Raw genomic sequence first — 23,186 nt, 5'->3', positions numbered from 1 at the left:
AGGTGACTACCTTATAAAGCTTGTAGAAAGAATGCCAAGAGTGTGCAAAGCTGTCATCAAGGCAGGGGTGGCTACTTTGAAGAATCTAAAATAGAAATGTATTTTGATTTGTTTTACACTTTAGTTACTACTGTACATTAATCTATGTGTTTCATAGTATTGACATCTTCACTATTATTCTACAATATGGAAAACAGTAAATATAAAGAAATGAGTAGGTGTCCAAACTTGATTGGTACTGTACATAAAATGTATGTTAGAACCGTAAAAAAAAAAATTCAGTGTTGTGTCAAAGTTTCCTTTGTTTCCTTCACAAAACTGCATGAATGAGTTGGAAAACTAGTGTTTTTTAGCTTGTTGTAACCATTTTGTGTATCTTTAATGATTAGCAGCCTTACAGTTAGGTCCCAGTGGTCTAGTAAATTCTAGCACTGGGCTTGCTTTCTACTTGCCTGAAGCCAATAGCATGCAGTGGCAGCTTTACAGAAGATTATAAGGAACAATAGATACATGATCATAAATCATATATTTATCAGAACTTTAGTGCCTGCAGTGGACTTCTAAGGGTGGCTCTTCATCAGGTCGGTGGTGGTGTATTCTTACCTCTGCTGCAGACAGTGTCGTTCCTGGGAACGCACACCTCCTCCACAGGTCCTGGAGCAGGTGGACCAACTGCTCCACTCACCCCACCACTGAGCTACATCGTCAGACGGCAGACCTTGACTCTGTTGCCCTTGGCTCTGCTTCCTCAGGCTGTGCAGACTCTGCTGCCGTTCCTCCTCCCGCCCGTCACTACTGTCCTGGCAGAGACAGAGTATTTTACATGTGTATTACACTGTGTGCGTGAGTGTGTGTGTGCATTAAAGTCTGTTCATCTCAGTGTGTATTTTGATGTCTAGAACTGTTTTTTTTTTTTCTGTGACTTTAAGTGCGGGAGGTATTGTTTCCTAAAAATGTTGGGTACAGAAAAGCCCTGTAGGTCTAAAAGTAGGACTGCTGTGCATACTGCAATTGGCAGCAACAGTTGGCCTGACTGTTCCATTAAACCTGAGTGGTGATGGAAAACGAAAAGACCGAAAATCCCTTTAGGTGGCATTTGCACATATTTCCCACAGTAAGTATTGTGTATGTCTGTGTGTAGATGAGGCAAACCATTGACATGATTGATTTTGCTAGACTTCCTTTACATCTGAAGCATATCCTCCTTGCATATAGAAGCTCTCAGTAAGGAGTGTTTCCTTAAAACCTTCAGTGAAACATTATGACCACTTATTGTGCTAGGGTACACGTTCCATCTGACAAACGTGCTTGAAGGCAGTGATTTACGCTTAAGGGCTTTTGTTACATTCTGGGGTGTGCCTTAAAACATATACTTTTCAGGGTTAACTCATATTGGTAAAAGACATGGAGGAACGGTTTACTTCTGCGACTTAAAGGAAAGCAGAGACCTAATCTAAACCTGTATTACATTTAAAGGGGTGGGGCAGGGGGGAAGCTACAACCTAAAATTCAAAACAGAGCTGGTAGACGGTATGAATCACTGTTCATAGTGGTAGTGACAAGCCAACACTAAAAACATTACTGCGTTTTTGCTCAGTTAGAGGAGTGAATGCGGGACTGGCCAGAGGAGGGAAAGATGGAAAGAGAGAAGAAAAAAATGGAAACTGAGGGATGATTGAGGGCCTGTAAAGTTAGTGCTAGATGAAGTTCAGTGACTGTCAGTAACTCAAGCTGACACCTCTTATACAGGTTACTCGTTGATCTTTAGACCTGACTATTAGGGCAAAGGGATGTTCAACCTCTCTGATCATTCCATGGCTTCTGGTTGGGGAAGGTCTTTATTAGTTTATGGGTGTGGACATTGTTGGTGCAGATGTTGATGTAATCCAGAACGGTGGCTTGAGTGGCAAACAAACTCTAGTCTGTGTTGAAACTGGTGCTGTAGAAGTGAGTCTGACCCTTCTGGCCACACTTTGACTGTCCTCACTGAAGATATCACATGTTTGATGAGCGGTAAATACTTGGGGAAGAGGAACAATGAAAGATGGTCAGATTGCCTCAGATGGGGCTTTGTAAATCTCCGGAATGTGTGTGTACACATGGTGTTGTGTATTGTCTCATTTGGTGGGGCAGGATAAATTTTTGTGGAATTTGGGAAAAACAGTTTTCAGATTTGAATGGTTGAAATCCCTTGCAATCACCAAAACACAATCTGGGTGCTCTGTCTGCTGTTTGCTAATGGCAGCCTGCAGTTCTTTCATTGCTAGCTTAGCATTAGCATCGGGATATGCAGACTACCATAACAACAATAGATGTAAACTACCGAGGCAAGTAAAAAGACCTGCATCTAATCATCAGGTATTACAGATTGGTTGAGCAGTCACTCCCGATTACGTTAGTGTTTGTACACCATGTTTTGTTTCCATGAATGCACAGTTCACCACCTCTATTCTTACCAGAATCAATTTCAATCCGATCTGCTCTGAATACATCTCTGCCATCCTGCGCAATTATTTTGTTGGGTATGTTGTAGTTAAGCCACGTTTTGGTGAAAATCATGACGCTGCAATCCCTAATCCATTTTTGTGAGATGATTCTCAGTTGCATTTCGTCCATCTTATTCGCCAGTGACTGTATGTTAGCGAGGAAAAGGCTTGGTAGTGAACACCGATGGGGGCTAGCATTAGCCTAGCCCGGATTACTCCACGCTTCCCATGCCTTTGTTTACGGTCAGATGTCGATGCCGCCTCGGGGCACCACTAGTCGGCAATGTGAATAGCGTCTCTTGGGGTGTCCTCACAATCTCCTGTGGGAGGTGAAAATTGTCAAAAACTCTTCCTGTGCATTCTGCTTGGATGTCCAAAAAAGAGGTCCGACACCTGCTTAGGGCACGTGACGCTGCTTTCAGATCCGGCGATGCAGAGTTCTACCGCTTAGGGCCAATCTAAAAAGGTGCATCAAGATGGCTAAAAATGACCACAAACTGCGGATCAGGTAACAATTCCACAATAACCCCAACGCATGTGGCAGGGCATCCAGGACATCACAGACTACCAGCCAAAGAACCCCACAGCGACGTCTCCTTCAACGATGAGATAAACAGGTTAAATAACCCAGTGGGCAATCGCTGGTGCGCCGCTGGCGTTTTGCTGCTGGCGGGCTGCCGGCGGCTATAATGTCGTACAGCCAGCTGGTCAACAGCTTTTGCCGCTTTTTTCGTGATCTCAATTTGATTAAGCTAATTTGCATCTCAGGCGGCTTTCCACCAGTGGCCCGACTGCGTTACACTGGCGGCTAGCCGCCGAAAAGAGGGCGTGCGCTCTAGTCTGCTTTATCTGCTTGTGTTGCCATTTTCCTCCAGCAGAGATGCTATTGTACCCCTTTTATTCTTGTACTGATTATTTGATTTGTTTTAATATTGTTAAATCTTAGTGGACAGAATTTTGGTCAACATTGGTAGTTTTTAAATAAAATAGACTGACTATTGCACTATTGCTTGTGTAAAGGACCTTTGTGTAGACATACAGTAAACACATCTCGCCATTGCTTACCATAATATTTTCACGAACTAATGGCCATTTTTCACATGGTACCAGCTCAACTTGATCTATAGCCTTGACTTTTGCTTCATGGGGGACAGCTCTTTACTGTGTTTAAACACTGCCATGTCCGTAGATGGCGCTATAGTAACGAATTGCGCATGTGTAAGGCAAGACCATATGGGCAAGAGACACCATTTGGATTCCATGCTGTTGTGTTTTTTTGGACATCAGACCGAAAATTGTTGAACGCCGAGTCACCTACATCTATGGTGAGTTCTGTTCTATTATAAATAAGTAGTGTTAAGTGTTGTTAGGTTACTGAGTAAGAACGTAATGACTGTTTTGTATTAAACAATGACTGTTTGCAATATTCTATTAACATTCTAATTATTTAGTCAAGTTACTGGTAGCTAAACGCAAGTTTTAAACCATTGGCGGGTAAAAGAGTTAGAGAAACTGAACTTGAAAAAAACAGTGTTGTCCTGAGATTAAATACCTACAGTAACCCCTGTTTATTTGTGTGCCAACAAGTTTGGCTGCTTACTATATTTTGTTTCTTCGTTTATTCTCAAGTTTGGATGTTTTGTGCTTCTTCACATATCAACAGTTGAACAGGTATGGTAACATCGTTAGCTAACTTATCTAAGTGTTTCTTAGGGTATCAACAAGTTAGAATATGTGCTTACTCCTTGTAATTTTTATCTACTGATACGTAACGTTGGCTAAATCGTGTTTCTTTTTGTAACGTCCACATCATGGGGGTAATGTTACTCTTGGTAGTACATTTAGATTAGCTAAACCTGGACCTGTGTATCCACATTGTTCTTAGCTAGCCTGTGTGTGTCTTATGCTGACGTTTTTTTTAAACTTATTTTCTAAACATTGCTTTCAGGTGATGACGTTTCCTGTAGTTTTTTCCCAGAGGAGGAAGACTGTGGCAGCTGTTCCACACCAGGTATGTGAATTACATGTTTATCTTGTAATTGCTGCAATGTTTACTTGGTTTCACCATATTTACCTGTTCACCTTTAATGTTTATTTTTAGGATGGAGCAAGCGGAGTACTCCAGTGCATCAGAAAGGTACTCCACGCCACCATGTGGAGGACTGCTACATAGGTATGTGTGGGTTCATTAACTTAACCCAGATGCTTTACTTGTTATTAAAGTATGCTGCTTCCAATTTAATTTGTCAATTTCAATTTATTTTTAAGGGCAAGAAGGCAGAGGTAGGGGGAAGTTTTGAACATTTAAGAATGAACATTTTGAGTCCTGATTGTAAAATAACCAGATATTTAGGACTGAATAATTAACTGTCTGTCTTTACTTTCAGAACATTTGGAGAAGATCAAGTGGCTGGCTGACTGAAGTGAGGGTCGAGCTGAGGGCACAGCTGGCTCAACAATCAGGTAAAAACAAGACTATAGTTACGCTAGCATCTTGTCTTAATGAAACTGCATTTGTCTGAACGTGAGCCTTTAATGAAATGCAATACTGTACAGCCTTTCTGAAATTACATGTATATGGCAGTTTTGTTTATTTCACTATTAAGTTATTGACATTTCATTGTGCTTTTTAGCTTCTGATAAACGTCTGACTGAAAAGAATGTCTAGCTAAGGGCACAGCTGCCTCTACAATCAGGTAAAAACAAGACTATAGTTGTGCTAGCATGTTGTCTTCATGAAACATTTAATTTGTCTTGAATGTCATGCAATTCTCAATAATGTCGACCATTTAATACAATATCTGATTACTGTATTACAGGAGCCATAAGGAAGAATCTGATGAGGCTGTCCAGAACCAGGTCCCCAGGTACCAGAAAGGGGCTGCAGACCGTGCAGGTGGGAGATGTCGCAGCGGTACAAGGGACCTGCCGTGAATATGAATGACATCTCCAGCACAACCAATATTGCTGCTAGGCTGTAGTACTGTAGCCTATTTCTTTTTATTTAATTTACTGCTGCTATATACATTGTTATATGTGTGTATGTATGTGTGTGTATATGTGTGTGTATATATGTATGTATGTGTGTGTATATATGTATGTATGTGTGTGTATATATGTATGTATGTGTGTGTATATATGTATGTATGTGTGTGTATATATGTATGTATGTGTGTGTATATATGTATGTGTGTGTATATATGTGTGTGTGTGTATACACTCACCTAAAGGACTATTAGGAACACCTGTTCAATTTCTCATTAATGCAATTATCTAATCAACCAATCACATGGCAGTTGCTTCAATGCATTTAGGGGTGTGGTCCTGGTCAAGACAATCTCCTGAACTCCAAACTGAATGTCAGAATGGGAAAGAAAGGTGATTTAAGCAATTTTGAGAGTGGCATGGTTGTTGGTGTCAGACGGGCCGGTCTGAGTATTTCACAATCTGCTCAGTTACTGGGATTTTCACGCACAACCATTTCTAGGGTTTACAAAGAATGGTGTGAAAGGGAAAAACATCCAGTATGCGGCAGTCCTGTGGGCGAAAATGCCTTGTTGATGCTAGAGGTCAGAGGAGAATAAGCCGACTGATTCAAGCTAATAGAAGAGCATCTTTGACTGAAATAACCACTCGTTATCACAGAGGTATGCAGCAAAGCATTTGTGAAGCCACAACACGCACAACCTTGAGGCGGATGGGCTACAACAGCAGAAAACCCCACCGGGTACCACTCATCTCAACTACAAATAGGAAAAAGAGGCTACACTTTGCACGAGCTCACCAAAATTGGACAGTTGATGACTGGAAGAATATTGCTTGATCTGATGAGTCTCGATATCTGTTGAGACATTCAGATGGTAGAGTCAGAATTTGGCGTAAACAAAATAAGAACATGGATCCATCATTCCTTGTTACCACTGTGCAGGCTGGTGGTGGTGGTGTAATGGTGTGGGGGATGTTTTCTTGGCACACTTTAGGCCCCTTAGTGCCAATTGGGCATCATTTAAATGCCATGGCCTACCTGAGCATTGTTTCTGACCATGTCTATCCCTTTAGGACCACCGAGTACCTATCCTCTGATGGCTTCTTCCAGCAGGATAATGCACCATGTCACAAAGCTTGAATCATTTCAGATTGGTTTCTTGAACATGACAATGAGTTCACTGTACTGAAATGGCCCCCACAGTCACCAGATCTCAACCCAATAGAGCTTCTTTGGGATGTGGTGGAACGGGAGCTTCGTGCCCTGGATGTGCATCCCACAAATCTCCATCAACTGCAAGATGCTATCCTATCAATATGGGCCAACATTTCTAAAGAATGCTTTCAGCACCTTGTTGAATCATTGCCACGTAGAATTAAGGCAGTTCTGAAGGCGAAAGGGGGTCAAACACAGTATTAGTATGGTGTTCCTAATAATCCTTTAGGTGAGTGTATATATGTATGTGTGTATATATATGTATGTGTGTGTATATATATATATATATGTGTGTGTGTATATGTATGTGTGTATATGTATGTATGTGTGTATATATATGTATGTGTGTATATGTATGTGTGTGTATATATATGTATGTGTGTATATGTATGTGTGTGCATATGTATGTATGTGTGTAAATATATGTATGTGTGTATATGTATGTATGTGTGTATATGTATGTATGTGTGTATATGTATGTATGTGTGTATATGTATGTATGTGTGTGTATGTATGTATGTGTGTATATGTATGTGTGTATATGTATGTATGTGTGTATATGTATGTATGTGTGTGTGTATATGTATGTATGTATGTGTGTATATGTATGTGTGTATATGATTGCATTATCCTCTTAATATATTTATAGCTCTGTGTGTATGTTCTTAATTCTGACTAGTTGTAGTGTTATGCCACCATTCATAAGCTTATATCACTGATGTATCGGATATTCAATAACTATTGATTGCTGCTAGGTCATACTTATGTATATTACTGCCATTCTAGCCCTTGTTTATTTTGTATTGTATTATGTTTATTTTGTACTTTCAAATTCAAATACTGTACTTTTACTATCTGTTGCTGGACATGTTTTCTTGCACTATTTGATTTGGTAATATTTTTATTTCAATTCATTTGCACATGTTTATTTTGTATGCTTGCTGTATAATGCATGTTTGTATAAATCTTGCACTATTTGAAATAATTGTTACAATTTATTAATTGTTTAGTTTTTATTCAGTTCATTGTCCTTTGTGATATGACCAAAATTATTATAAAGGATTATTATAAATAAAACCTAATATTGGGGTGTGAGGCATCCCGCTGGGTTTATTGCATAAAAGCGGCTAGCCAACGTCGGGCGGCTAGTGAGCCGCTAATCAGGATATTGTTAGAAGGCACTGACATGTAAGCGGCCCGCCGGCGGTCCGCTTGCCGAATGCTTTGCAGAAACGCTCGACGGCCGCAGCAACAAAACGCTAGTGGGCAGCCGATGGGCAACCATTGTGCCAGTGCCAAAGAAGTCGACCGCATCCAGCCTGAATGACATCTGACCGGTTGCACACAACTCACAATCATCAAGTGCCTCGAAAGACTAGTTCTGGCCCACCTTAAATCTTGCATCCCCAACACTGAATCCCTACCAGTTTGCCTACTGGTCAAACAGGTCTACAGAGGACGCCACCTCCACAGCTCTACACTCTGCCCTGACCTACCAGGACAAAACCAACACCTGTGTCAAAATGCTATTTATAGACTTCAGCTCCGCATTCAAAATGTTCATCCCCTCTTGGCTGGTCAACAAACTCCATGACCTGGGGATCAGCCCCTCTCTCTGCAACTGGACTTTGGACTTCCTAACCAACAGACCACAGTCTGTCAGTTTAGATAACCTCACCTCCTCCACCCTGATCCTGAACACTGTTGTTCCACAAGGCTGCGTATTGAGCCCTCTCCTGTACTCCCTCTTCACCCACGACTGCGTTCCTTTACACAGTTTCCAACACCATCGTCAAGTTCACAGACGATTTCAAGGGGGTAGGCCTGATTAGTGACAATGAACAGTCAGCCTACAGGGAAGAGGTCAAGCGGCTGGTGGCATGGTACGCTGACAACAACCTGGCCCTCAATGCAAGGATTACAGAGTCTAAAGGCTGCAGCATCGCCCCAGTCCTCATCAATGGTACTGAGGTGGAGCGGGTGTCCAGCTTAAAATTCCTGGGTGTCCACATATCCGAGGACCTCTCCTGGACCCTCAACACCTCAGCCCTGGTAAAAAATGCACAGCAGTGCCTGTTCTTTTTGAGGAGGCTGAAGAAAGCCTGCCTGTCCACCAAGATCCTTGTGAACTTCTACTGCTGCACAATCAAGAGCATTCTGACAAACTGCGCCACAGTGTTGTTTACCAGCTGCTCCATAGGCGACCAGAAAGCCCGGCAACAGATGGTGAAAACCACCCAGCACATCACTGGGGCCCATCTTCCTGGGGCCCATTGCAAACCTCCAGCGGAAGCGGTATCATCAGGGACCCTTCGCACCCATGCCACCAACTGTTTGCCCTCCTTCCATCAGGCAGGCGGTACAGGTCTCTTCGGTCCCGGATCAGGCTTAGGAACAGTTTCTTCTCATCTACTGTAACCCTGCTGAACTCTGTGACTTACCATAACCCCCTCCCCCCCCACCCTGCCTCTCAGGGACCTTGTTGCACTACTCCCTTGTACTACTCTGACACTGCCTTGGTATGCCTGATAATGGAAGCTTTCAGTTGTTAAAAGGTACATGTCTACCTCAGGGACCTCACCGCTGCTATCCCTGCATTTCAGTTGCACATACACCTTGTACATTCAGTGTGCCTCTTTGCACATTTAGAATTGCAATTGTGCCTGCATTTTTTACAATTGTTACCCACGTCTACCTCGAGGGCCTTAGTGCTGCTTGTCATCCATTGGCTGGGAAGGCAAGACACAACCGCAGAGGTTTACCTGCGAGGTAACATGCATGTCTACCTTGGGACCTCACTGCTGCTATCTTTGCATCTCGGATGCACATGCTACCTTAATACATCACTCCTTCATTTGCACATCTTGATTGCCATTTTGAAATTGCCATTTGTACCCAAACAACTTTTATCCCAGTTGTAACACACACTATACCTAATACTTTTCTTTCTACCCTCCTTTATTTGCCTCATTGCATGTTTAGTATTGCTCATCTACACATCTCACTGGTAATATACATATACTTAATACTTGTACATTTTCTGCCCACCTCTAATTACACTCCTGGTTAGATGCTAACTGCATTTCGTTGTACTGTACTTGTACTGTTCAATGACAATAAGTGTTTAATCTAATCTTATATTTTTCTAGGTACGTTAAGTGTATCCTCAAGCGGGCTGATTTCTTCTCTATCAATGTTCCATTTTTTAGCTCTGTTGGCTGGATCATTAGCATACATGACCACATCCATCTAATGTCTTTGGCTATACATACAAAATACTTGGCTATAAGTAAAAATGTGTACACTACCGTTTGGGGTCACAGAAATGTCCTTGATTTTCGAAAGAAAAGCAAATTTTTTGTCCATTAAAATAAGATAAAATTTGTCACAAATACAGTGTAGACATTGTTAATGTTGTAAATGACTATTGTACCTGGAAACAGCAGATTTTTATCAGCACAGTTTTCAGCTGTATTGCAAAAGGGTTTTTCTAATGATCACATAACTTTTTACAATGATAAACTTGGATTAGGAAACACAATGTTGGAACACCAGTTAATGGGCAATAATGGGCCTCTGTACGCCTATGTAGATATTCCATTTAAAATCATCAGTTTCCATCTACAATTATAATTTACAACATTAACAATGTCTACACTGTATTTCTGATCAATTTGACATAATTTTTATGAACAAAACAAAAAAGGACATTTTGAAGACAAGGTCATTTCTAAAGGACCCCAAACTTTTGAACGGTAGTGTATAACATGTTATAAAGTTATAATTGTCATTTATCCAGAGTGACTTACAGTACAACCTGAACTATTTTAACTGAATGATCCAAAATAAGGGCAAAACAAAGAATACACAATTAATTTTACAACTTTATTCACAAAATAGTGGAAATAGCTAAGTGTTTTCATAAATATGCAAAATTAGTTAATTTGTATCGCACATTTCATACACAGGAGCAATCCAAAGTGTTTTATTAGGCCTAAAAAAAAAAAAAAAAAAAAACAGCAATACTAGAAATACATTTAGCATAAAAGAAAGCATACAGTTACCTCCATAGTTATTTGGAAATTAGTCAAAATTGCAGTTTTTCCTGTGCACTTCAAAAAATGTATGAGGCTAAGGTTAAGAATGTCAGCTTTTAATTCTGGCCATTTCAACACTACCAACTAAGAAAAACAGCACTGTCAGAGTTCCATCCCCCCCATTTTATGTAAGTATAAGTATTGGGACATTTGACTAACCAGTGTGTCTAACTGATCAGATCAACAGAGTTTATGGACAGGTGACACAAAGGTGAACATTTGTCAAAGTGATGGGAAGACAAAAGTGTGGAGAATAAAGGTAACTGCAGATTATCTAAAGCACACCACCTCATCTGGGAATAATGGTTGAGGTAGTGTCATGGCATGGGCATGCATAACAGCCTCTGGAACGGGCTCACTCATATTTATTGATTAAGTAGTGAATGATGGCAGCGGAAGAATAAATTCAGAAGTGTTATGAAGCACATTGGCAACCAATGTACAAGAAAATGCCACCAGACTCATTGGGAAGCGCTTAGTAATCCAAAACAATGACAAAAACACACTGACGTCAATCTCCTGATTTAAATCCAACGGAACATGCATTTCATTTGCTAGATTGGAAACTGAAGTTAAAAACCACGTAAAACTAGCAACAGCTCAAAATGGCTACAGTAAAGGCCAAGCATCTCAATAATAGCAAGAGTTTGGTGATGTCAATGGGCTGCAGACTCAATGCTGTTATTCCAAGGGACTAAATACTATTAGCTTTTATGTATACATTTCCTTTAGTTGAATAGTCCCAATACTTATGCTTGCATAAAATCGGAGATGCAACTCTTTAAGTGGTGTTATTGTAAGTTGGTAAAACATACAGTTTTGTGAAAAACAATTTGACCCCTTCCTGATTTCCTCCATTATTGCATATTTGTCACAATAAATAGTGTCAGATCTTCAACACAAAATTCAGTGTTTAAATGATGATTGTATTTAAGAAAAAAGGTTGTCCAACACAAACTGGCCCTGTGTGAAAAAGTGATTGGACCCCTAAACTTAATAACTGCTTGGGCCACCTTCAGCAGCCACAACTGCAACCAAAGTCTCACATCGCTGTGGAGGAAACTTGAACCACTCTTTTTTGCAGAATTGCTGTAATTCAGCGACTTTTGATGGTTTACAAGCATGAACTGCTCATTTAAGGTTCTGTCACAGCTTATCAATGTGGTTTAAGCCTGGGTGTGTCATCCAATTGAATCCAATGATCAATTTAATTTGACTGAGTAACTAAGGGGGCAATCAGTAACTAAGGTTTCCTCCTTCAAAAATGTCATTATAATCTAAACAATGAATTTAAATGTGGGTTCTGTTACATCAAATATGTTTTACATGAAGATCAAACAAATATACAATTATAGAGAAAATCAGGAAGAGAGCAAATAATTTCACGACACAGTATCGGTTGAAACAGACAGAAATAAAAGGTGACAGTCTGTACTTTTCCATCATATTAATCTTTTATTCACATTTTCATATGCCTTGAGTATTCAGTAAAACATTTTTTTTTACTTTAACAAATAGCGAATTTCTTCACTGTTTCGAAACTTATGGAGGGTACCTTATGTGGGTACTTTGATTTATATTTGTTTGCTTGCACATTGAATTTTTTAAGTTTGTGTTTGCAAAACAGTATATATACACAGAACACACTTGCAAAAGAGAATGTGCATAATATGCTTTCCCTTACTACATAAACTTAAACCTATACTACACTCTGACTGCAATCTTGTTTTATAACAAGATTGTATTCATTTTAACATTTTGAATAATTTCAAGATTTCAGATTTTGCTAATGTCTTAGAGTGTTGTTTTAATTCACCAGAGTCTGAATTTAAAAGATTTCCCTGGCGGAACTACTTTTTGGGGTGGCAGTGATGAGTCAATTGGCATGGTCAGTTTTACTTGCCCACAATGTCAGTGGAATAGAGTGGGTCTGATGTGGTCCGACATATGCTACACCATTCTGAGGCCATGTAGATGATTCAGTTGGTTGAGTTACAAAATAATGGTCAGAACTCATGGAAACAAAACTTAGAAAAAATACCATATAGCTAAAAACACTGGTTTGAAATACTTTTCTCAGACGCTGTGTTATTGCAATAGTTCATAATCAGGTTCCCCGGTGTTAGAGGTATTTTGTTAGCACATTTGAGCATTTTGGATATAAAACTTAGAGGTCTCGACTCTCCAGGACTAACTCTAGATTAACTAAAGTGTAAAACCCAGTACTGTATCCTTGTCATAAGCCCCGGCCTCATTAGTTTGCGTCCAGTGGACCACGAAGCTCTATAACAATGTGCAGGCACTTCAGTTCGGAAATGGTATGTAGACATAAAGACTCCACCAGCTGGGGCTTTGATCTTAATGCATGAAGAGTGCAGAAAAAAGCAGTGAAACGCAGAGGGAGAAAGAAGGCGCAAAACCTAGAACAGGGCTAATTCATTACAAAAACTGATCTCTAAAACGAAGTATCGTTTAATCGTCTAGAAAACTGCTTATTATTTTACTTTTTGCGGGCTTTCGGACAAGTACCGGGATCCACGATCAGACATTTACGTTGAGAACAAGGATGTTTGAAGCGCACGGCTTTATGGATAAGACGTTGTAGGCCTGCCTGTACGTTTAAACATGTTTGAATTAAAAGTATGCGATTTACCTTAATGTTGCTGGTGGATGCTCTCTCAAATGTTCCGAAGAGTAACACAGCGCTGTGAATAACAACAAATCTTGCGCTCCAAAGACAGTACATGGTTCATTTAGGAACAAGGAGACCTCGCCCCCCCAACCTTAACCACAGCTTGAAAGGGAGGCTCACCAATAGGTCTATTGGGAAGAAAATCCTTGATTCTTTAATGGCTTTACAACCTGCTGGCCCAGAGGAGAAAGGGGGCTGGTCAAGCCACCTTTGATTGACATTGTACCAGTAGAACCTTTAACTCTAACTCTACTTTTGGTTGTTTCAGTAGTGGCTGCCTCCACCAGGGGTAGAGGGGTAGTTCCCTTCTCTATGTATGTGTACGAATGTGTGTTTGTGTGTGATAGAAATCAACAGACAAAGACAGACATACAGTGTGTCTGTGTTTGAGGGAGGGAGATACATTGTTTTCTAAGTGATAAGCCTATTTTTACAGGTTTGGAGAAGATAATGGTATTATCCTGCTTATGCATAACAGTGACTTTCCTCAATGTGGTCCTGGTGTTTCTGAGAAAATATCACACAAATCCTATAAAAACAGACAATGCTTATGGCAATGAGTGAACAATGCATAGGCTATGCAATACAAGGCCATCTATCAAGGGCCCCAGTCTATCCAAACTCAGTGTTATTCGCTTCACCTGTCTGTGGTCATACTGTTATTTTTTAAATAAGGTAATCTCACCATGGCTGGACTCCAAAAGCAAAGTAGTCAACTTCTAAACACTACTCCCTCAGCACTTAAATAAAGTTTTACATTGTCAAATCCGAGTGTACTTGTTGGTGCGCTTGCCTAGGCAAGACATGTGGTTACCAGAGAACTATGCTCACATGGAGTTTGAACGATAACCGTTGAGTCTGATAAAGATGTAATCGTGTTGATTAAATGTGATACTTCACGGCTGCCAACGTAACGTAACTACAGTTCTCACCGAATTGTGAGTTATATTAACCCTGCAAGTAAACAAAATTGTTCAATCATCCCCTCAAGCACTCAAGCATAAATTATCACCATATCTCTACTGACATAAAGAAGTACAAACTATGAAACATGGTCTCAGGGATGGCTACTGTACCTGTAGATAACTGCAATCTCCGCAGGGTTAGGTAGACAAGCTTTTAGTTTTTCTGCACTCACATTTGGAATAAATTCCAAGATCATTTTATGTTGAATTAAATGGTTTCAGAAGGATGATAGAGGAATTTGTTTGTTTGTCGAGTTGTATGTTCATGGTTTTATTTTAGTAGAGTGTACCCCATACTTTCTATTGTTTAATAGTTGTATTGATGCAGACTGATCTGCAAAAGGGACATTTGGTCTTAGCATGACCTCCCCTGCTAAAATAAAGGTTAAATTAAAAAAACTAATTATTTAAAGGCGAAGGGGGCGGTTTTTGTGAGGTCTCCCCAGAGGAAAGTGGCTAGGGCAAGTGCCTAGAGCTGTCAGCTTCCGGAAAAAGCCAGGGTCCCTCCAAAGGCAGTAGGTGTGCAACTGGCAGGCATTACTGTAGATAACAATCTTAGGACCTAAACACAATATGCATAGGACTAAAAATTTTACTAATCTGTTCCCAGACTATTTTCACAATTTGGTTAGAGAAACAAGTCAACAGCATCAAGTGTCAGAGAACATGCAACAACATACTTAGTGTTGAAATCTTGTTCGGAGGATAGTGAATGGAACATTCACTGATTCAACTTTCTCCATGATAGAGAAGCCCAGACATCCTATGAAATAAAGTATTTATGTTAATGCAGTTTTATACACTTTAGTTTTAATTAATGTCTTTCTTTTAGAAAAGCATTAACCACAGTAAGTTGTTATTTATCCTGTGTGCAGAACAAAGTAAAAATGGCAGGAATGAGTGTGGGGATGTATTATGGAAATTTACTGTGCTGATGTATTGATTAATTATACCATTGTATAGGAGAGTGACAAATCACTAGCTGCCTACTGTGTTTATAGTAAGTACTTCGTTCATGTATTTAAACAGTAGGAAAATGCAAGATGCGCTAATACAGGGCTAAACTAATCAAAGAAACAAAACTAGGCTGATTGAGACCATCGTCATGTGCTCAAAGGTCAGTTATTTTGTGAGATGTTGTCCCACCTTTTTGCCCATACAAAAGGATGTGTTTCTGAACTGTACAGCAGGCAGACTGTCACTGATCTTAGTGATCTAAGTTAGTTTATTTCGGTCTGTATTTGCAAATATTAATAAACTGTATTTGTGTTAAAGGGTTCTGACATTAGATTTCCATGACAGATGTCTGCCTGCTATCTTCTTGCAGTCAACTGCCCGGTGTCTGGTGCCTGCATCCGCTGTGTACAAACCTTTCTCTCACAGGAGGAGGATTGGGGAAGTAATGATCCCTTAATACAACAATTATAACACAAATGAATAACGTAACTATTTCTGTTTGAGACACAAGACAATTATTGGGTTGACAACATTAGACAGGATAGAGATCAATTAGAAATGTTCATGGAATCCACTGTTTATAGTTATGGCCATAAAAATAATAATATGTGTCAGTTGGTGCAGTGTTGCGGGAGTAAGGAAGCAGGTGCAGGCAGAGGTAGTCGGTGTTGATCCTTTAATTAATTAAACAAACACCAGGCACAAACAAAACACAATGAAAGAAAAGGGCTGACTTAAGCAGCAAAACAAATTTAGGCAACAGGTATAAAGAACTCACACGTAACGGCAACACACACAAAACAACAATGATCCACAGTGTGAGGAGCAGAGGGGAAACATTTAAACACTTACTAATGAGCAAACAGGTACCTGGTGTGAACAATGATTAAAGACATGTGACAGAAAACAAGTCTGGGATGCATTCGTGTGATAATTGGAACTGAGATAATGTACGGAACGGTGGCGCAGCTGCTCACCGTACCATGACAGTACCGCCCACCAAAGGCCCGGCCACACGAACCCAGGCCCAAGGGAGGGGGGGGCGGGACAGCGCAGAACTCCCACTGGCACAAACCCGTTGAGGGGGCGGAACAGCCGAGACTAACCAGGGCGGGACAGGCCGGGGAGGCGGAGCCGGCGGAGGATCCGTCGGGACAGGCCGGGGAGGCGGAGGATCAGGACCCAGGAGGGCCGGTGGAGGATCAATAGCCGGGAGGGCCGGCGGAGCGGCCGGGCAGGCCGGTAGAGGGTGCCGGGTCGGGCAGGCCGGTAGAGGGCGCCGGGGCAGCCGGGACAGGAGAGCGGGACGGCGGCGGCGACCAGACCCCGGCAAGCTCAGGCGGTTGAGGCCACTCCTCCTCCGGCTCAGGCGGAATAGGCCACTCCTCCTCCGGCTCAGGCGGTAGAGGCCACTCCTCCTCCGGCTCAGGCGGTAGAGGCCACTCCTCCTCCGGCTCAGGCGGTAGAGGCCACTCAGGCTCAGGCTCAGGCGGTAGAGGCCACTCAGGCTCAGGCGGTAGAGGCCGCTCAGGCTCAGGCTCAGGCGGTAGAGGCCGCTCAGGCGGTAGTGGCCACTCCTCCTCAGGCTCAGAAGGCACGGGCTGCCGCTCCTGGCAGGTAGGAGGCAAGGGCTGCCGCTCCAGGCAGGTAGGAGGCACGGGCTGCCGCTCCTGGCAGGTAGGAGGCACGGGCTGCCGCTCCTGGCAGGTAGGAGGCACGGGCTGCCGCTCCTGGCAGGTAGGAGGCACGGGCTGCCGCTCCTGGCAGGTAGGAGGCACGGGTTGCCGCTCCAAGGCAGCAGGGGGCGCTGGCTGCAACTCCAAGGCAGCAGGGGGTGCCGGCTGCAGCACCTGGGCAGCAGGGGGTGACCGACACCGTGGCGCTGGCACCGGACATAGAGGGGGTGCTGTCAAGACCCCCTTCAGGCACCCCCATAGCCCCCCCTAAAGAACTCCTGGGGAGGCCTCGGTTCTGGAGGGACTGCCTGCTGGTTAAGTTTTTGGTGGATCATTCTGTCAGTTGGTGCAGTGTTGCAGGAGTAAGGAACCAGGTGCAGGCAGAGGTAGTCAGTGTTGATCCTTTAATTAATTAAACAAGCACAGAGCACAAACAAAACACAATGAAAGAAAAGGCTGACTTAAGCAGCAAAACGAACTTAGGCAACAGGTATAAAGAACTCACAAGTAACGGCAACACACACAACGACAACAATGAGGATGATCCACAGTGTGGGGAGCAGAGGGGAAACATTTAAACACATACTAATGAGCAAACAGGGACCTGGTTTGAACGATGATTAATGACGTGACACAAAACAAGTCTGGGATGCATTCGTGTGATGATTGGAACTGAGAACGTACGGAACGGTGGCGCAGCTGCTCACTGTACCATGACAATATGGGAACTTGAATTGAGGAAATGGTAAACATAGTGAAGACTTCATGGTGGACCATGTTCAGCTCTGGAAACAATTAAGAGATCACTGCACCTATTTCTTTCCTTTCCAAAAAGGTTTTGAATGAGGAACAGAACCCTTCTGTTCCTCACTCAAAACCTTCCTTTTCTATTTTTTTGGAAGGGAAAGAAAAAGGTGCAGTGGTCTCTTACTTTTTTCCGGAGCTGTATGTGCCCATGTTGAAAATAAAGTCCTCTCCCACATCACAGGGTGTGATTTTAAAGCAGACTGTGCATCTGAGCTGGTGGGTTTTGAGAAAATTAAAATGTAAAACCAAGTTCATATGGATATCTTAAGTTACCAACTCCCAGTGCCTACCTCTCACTGTGTACACATGAAAGCTTGTGTACATGTCTTGAGCCTCTGGTTTGAACTCTGCAACAGGCACAGACACTGCCACAAGAGGGGTAAAGGAGGAGGACACCACTTGACTCCCCAAACATCTGTGGAGTGGTCCCATATCGTTTCTGTAATCGAAGTTCAAAACACCAATCAGATTACACACAGTCAGTTAAAGTTAGGTCTGGAATTGGACACGGACACAAGTTTTGTTATTTTGGCTGTTTACCGAACTATATACATATACAGTAAATAATTAATATGGGCTTTAAGGATTCATAGGATCCTTTCCATGGTGAAGAAAAACCCCTCCCCAACATCCAGCTAAGTGAAGAACACTCTCCAGGATGTAGGCATATCATTATCCAAGTCAACCATGAGAGCAAACACAGAGGGTTCACTATAAGGTGCAAACCATTCATAAGCCTCAAGAAAAGAAAGGCCATATTAGACTTTGCCAAAAAGCATCTAAAAAAGCCAGCCCAGTTCTGGAACAGCATTCTTTGGACATATGAAACTAAAATCAACCTGTATCAGAATGATGCGAAGAAAAAAGTATGGAGAAGACTTGGAACGGCTCATGATCCGAAGCACACCACATCATCTGTAAAACATGATGGAGGCAGTGTGATGGCATGGACATGCATGGCTTCCAATGGCACTAGGTCACTAGTGTTTATTGATGAGTTGGCAGAAGACAGAAGCAGCTGGATGAATTCTGAAGTGTGTAGGGATATACTGTCTGCTTATATTCAGCCAAATTCAGCAAGGTTGATTGAACAGCACTTAAGTGGAATATTCTGCAATGGCCAACTCAATCACCTGATCTCAACCCAATCAAGCATATATTTCACTTGTTGAAGACATAACTTAAGGCAGAAAGGCCCACGAACAAACAACAACAGAAAACATCTGCAGTAAAGGCCTGGCAAAGCATCACAAAGGAGGAAACCCAGCGTTTGGTGATTATCCATGCGTCCCAGACTTCAAGCCGTCATTGCCTGCAAAGGATTCTTGACAAAGTATTAAAAATTAACATTTTATTTATGACTATGTTAATTTGTCCAATTACATTTGAGCCCCTGAAGTAAGGTGACTGTGTATAAAAAAGGGTTGCAATTCCTGAATGTTTCATACAATATTTTTATTCAACCCCTTGAATTCTGCACTTCAATTGCCTCTCAGTTGTTTCATTTCAAATCCATTGTGGTGGCGTACAGAGCCAAAATTATAAAAAATGTATATACTAAATCATATATAGTAAATACTATATATTGAATGGTTACAGTTAAACACTATGGGATTATTATTTTAGCATGTCCTGATTATTAGGCTAATAACTAAGCCTTACCCTTTTGCACACTGGAATGTCAAATGGCACCTGTTCAATAAAAACTGCCATTTTAGACACATCCGGGTAGGATGATCCTGCAAATAGTGCCTCCTGGATCTGAATGGATGTGTGTGACTCCACACCTTTCAAAAGGTCTTGAATGGCATAGGTATGGCTGCAATTTTTGGGTCTCCTCTCACATTTGACATTTCATTGTCCCTCTATTTACTTTGACAGTTCCATATATTTCACCACAAAGTGGGTAGTGGAAATTGGAATTTGTTTGATATTCTAGAATACTCCTTCCATGAACTGCCACCTTAACGTGGTGGAGGGGTTTGAGTACCCGAGTGACCCTAGGAGCTATGTTGTCTGGGGCTATATGCCCCTGGTAGGGTCTCCCAAGGCAAACAGGTCCAAGGCGACGGGTCAGACTAAGAGCGGTTCAAAACCCTTTAATGATGAGTTACATTTCGAGCACCGTGACGTCGCCCGGTATGGCGCAGCCAGGGCCCCACCCTGGAGCCAGGCCCGGGGTTTGGGCTCGTATGCGAGCGCCTGGTGGCCGGGCCTTTCCCCATGGGGTCCGGCCAGGCTCAGCCCGAAGGAGCGACGTGGGGCCGCCTTCCCATGGAGGGACCATAAGGGGTCCTTAAGGGGACCATAAGGGGTCCTCCATAAGGGGTCCTTATGGTCCCTTCCCTACAGGAGGGACCATAAGGGGTCGGTGCGGAGAGGATCGGGCAGCAGTCGAAGGCGGGGGCCTCGACAACCCGATCCCTGGACACGGAAACTAGCTCTAGGGACGTGGAACGTCACCTCGCTGGCGGGGAAGGAGCCTGAGATCGTGCGTGAGGTTGAGAGGTTCCGACTAGAGATAGTCGGGATCACCTCTACGCACGGCTTGGGCTCTGGAACCACACTCCTTGAGAGGGTATGGACTCTTCACCACTCTGGAGTTGCCCAAGGTGAGAGGCGGCGGGCTGGTGTGGGTTTGCTTATCAATCAATCAATCAAAATGTATTTATATAGCGCTTAACAACAACCAGCAGGTATCCAAAGTGCTTCACATCAGGAACCAAGAATAAAACAACATATATTGCAATAAGAAGAATTTGAACATAGAAAACAGTAAAATCATAAAAGGTTACATAGAAACAGGAAGAGGAAATTGTCACACCACTACTGCGTATTAAAAGCCATTCTAAACAGGTAGGTTTTGAGTTTAGACCTGAAAAGAGCAACATCTGTGCAAATATCAGGGGGTAACTTATTCCAGAGTCTCGGGGCAGCAACCGCAAAAGCCTGATCACCCAATCGTTTGTACCTTGACCTTGGGACTTCTAAAACCAGTTGGTTAGAAGACCGCAAAGAATGGCTGTGCTCACGCAAGGTTAAAATCTCAGATAAGTACTCTGGGGCCAGGCCATTTAGGGCCTTAAAAACAAACAATAAAATCTTATAATCTATTCTAAAACGCACAGGGAGCCAATGTAGGGTGAAAGAACGGGAGTGATGTGTGCACGTCTAGATGTGTTTGTTAAAAACCGAGCAGCAGCATTTTGCACAAGTTGAAGGCGTGAGATGGAGGTTTGATTCAAACCAACATAGAGAGCATTACAGTAATCCAACCTTGAACTAATAAAAGCATGGATCGCCTTTTCCAGATCTTGCCTGTTAAGGAATGGCTTAACTTTAGCTAGGAGACGGAGCTGGAAAAAGCTCATTCTAACAACATTGCTAATTTGCTTGTCAAATTTCATATTGCAATCAAAAGTAACCCCAAATTTCTGACAGCTGGCTTTAAGTATGAAGCCAGTGCTCCCAAACTCAAAGTTGGACCGTTTGTCGTGGCTGAAGTACTGAAGATGATACACTCTGTTTTATCTTTGTGCAAGTTAAGAAAGTTTTGTGACAGCCACATCTTAATATCATTAATACAATTAAGCAAGGAGTGTAGTGCGACACTGTCTTTTGGTTTCATAGGCAAATAAATTTGCAAATCATCAGCATAACAGTGAAAAGACAAGTTGTGCTTTCCTATAATAGCCCCTAAAGGCAACATATATAAAGAAAACAGGATTATAGCTTATAGCTCCCCAGCTCTGCCGCCATGTGTTGGAGTTTACCCCGGTGAACGAGAGGGTCGTTTCCCTTTGCCTACGGGTCGGGGATAGGTCACTGTTGTTTGTGCCTACGGGCCGAACGGCAGTGGAGAGTACCCGACCTTCTTGGAGTCTCTGGGAGGGGCGCTGGAAAGTCCTCCGACTGGGGACTCTATCGTTCTACTGGGGGACTTCAACACCCACGTGGGCAACGACAGTGACACCTGGAGGGGCGTAATTGGAAGTAACGGCCCCCCTGATCTGAACCCGAGCGGTGATTAGTTATTGGACTTCTGTGCTAGTCACAGTTTGTCCATAACGAACACCATGTTCAAGCACGTGGCACCAGGACACCCTAGGCTGTAGGTCAATGATCGACTTTGTTGTCGTTTCATCTGACCTGCGGCCGTATGTCTTGGACACTCGGGTGAAGAGAGGGGCGGAGCTGTCAACTGATCACCACCTGGTGGTGAGTTGGATCTGATGGCGGGGGAGGAAGCTGGACAGACTCGGCAGACCCAAGCGTACTGTAAGGGTCTGCTGGGAACGTCTGGCCGAGTCTCCTGTCAGGAGATCTTTAACTCCCAACTCCGGCAGAGCTTTGACTGGATCCCGAGGGAGGCTGGAGATATTGAGTCCAAGTGGACCATGTTCTCCACCGCCATTGTCGAAGCGGCCGCTCGGAGCTGTGGCCGTAAGGTCTCCGGTGCATGTCGAGGCGGCAATCCCCGAACCCGGTGGTGGACACCGGAAGTAAGGGATGCCGTCAAGCTGAAGAAGGAGTCCTATCAGGCCTGGTTGGCTTGTGGGACTCCTGAGGCAGCTGATGAGTACTGGCAGGCCAAGCGGACTGCAGCCCGGGTGGTTGTGGAGGCAAAAACTCGGGCCTGGGAGGAGTTCGGTGAGGCCATGGAGAAGGACTATCGGCTGGCCTCGAAGAGATTCTGGCAAACCATCCGGCGCCTCAGGAGAGGGAAACAGTGCCCTACCAACGCTGTTTACAGTAGAGGTGGGCAGCTGTTGACCTCAACTGAGGATGTCGTCGGGCGGTGGAAGGAGTACTTCGAGGATCTCCTCAATCCCGCCGTCACGTCTTCCATTGAGGAAGCAGAGGATGAGGGCTCAGAGGTGGACTCGTCCATCACCCGGGCTGAAGTCACAGAGGTACTCAAGAAACTCCTCGGTGTCAAGGCACCAGGGGTGGATGAGATCCGCCCTGAGTACCTCAAGTCTCTGGATGTTGTGGGGCTGTCTTGCTTGACACGCCTGTGCAACATCGCGTGGCGGTCAGGGACAGTACCTCTGGGATGGCAGATCGGTGTGGTGGTCCCTCTTTTTAAGAAGGGGGACCGGAGGGTGTGTTCCAACTACAGGGGGGATCACACTTCTCAGCCTCCCCGGGAAAGTCTATGCCAGGGTACTGGAGAGGAGAATACGGCCGATAGTAGAACCTCGGATTCAGGAGGAACAGTGTGGTTTTCGTCCGAGCTGTGGAACACTGGACCAGCTCTATACCCTCTACGGGGTGCTGGAGGGTTCATGGGAGTTTGCCCAAC

At 43.2% G+C, this 23,186-nt stretch overlaps 2 long non-coding RNA genes across 4 annotated transcripts in view; one reads left to right on the top strand and one right to left on the bottom strand.

Annotated features, from left to right (window-relative positions):
* Positions 1–13,582, bottom strand: part of si:ch211-267e7.3 — a 134,390-nt gene extending 120,808 nt beyond the window's left edge. For all 3 annotated transcript variants that reach the window (XR_002196221.2, XR_002196222.2, XR_002196223.2), the window contains exons 1-2: positions 13,438–13,582; positions 604–800 (exon numbers count right to left, since the gene is read on the bottom strand). This is a non-coding gene — a long non-coding RNA (ADAMTS-like protein 2). The remainder of the gene's footprint in view (positions 1–603; positions 801–13,437) is intronic.
* On the top strand, positions 4,120–4,777 carry LOC109615247. The gene is made up of 3 exons (XR_002196225.1): positions 4,120–4,157; positions 4,435–4,497; positions 4,588–4,777. It is a non-coding gene; the product is annotated as an uncharacterized LOC109615247 (long non-coding RNA).
* Positions 13,583–23,186: the final 9,604 nt, after the last annotated feature.

Source organism: Esox lucius, chromosome 3, assembly GCF_011004845.1.
Source record: "Esox lucius isolate fEsoLuc1 chromosome 3, fEsoLuc1.pri, whole genome shotgun sequence".
In the NCBI taxonomy this organism is placed as follows: domain Eukaryota; kingdom Metazoa; phylum Chordata; class Actinopteri; order Esociformes; family Esocidae; genus Esox; species Esox lucius.
This window is presented reverse-complemented; position numbering and strand designations above follow the sequence as displayed.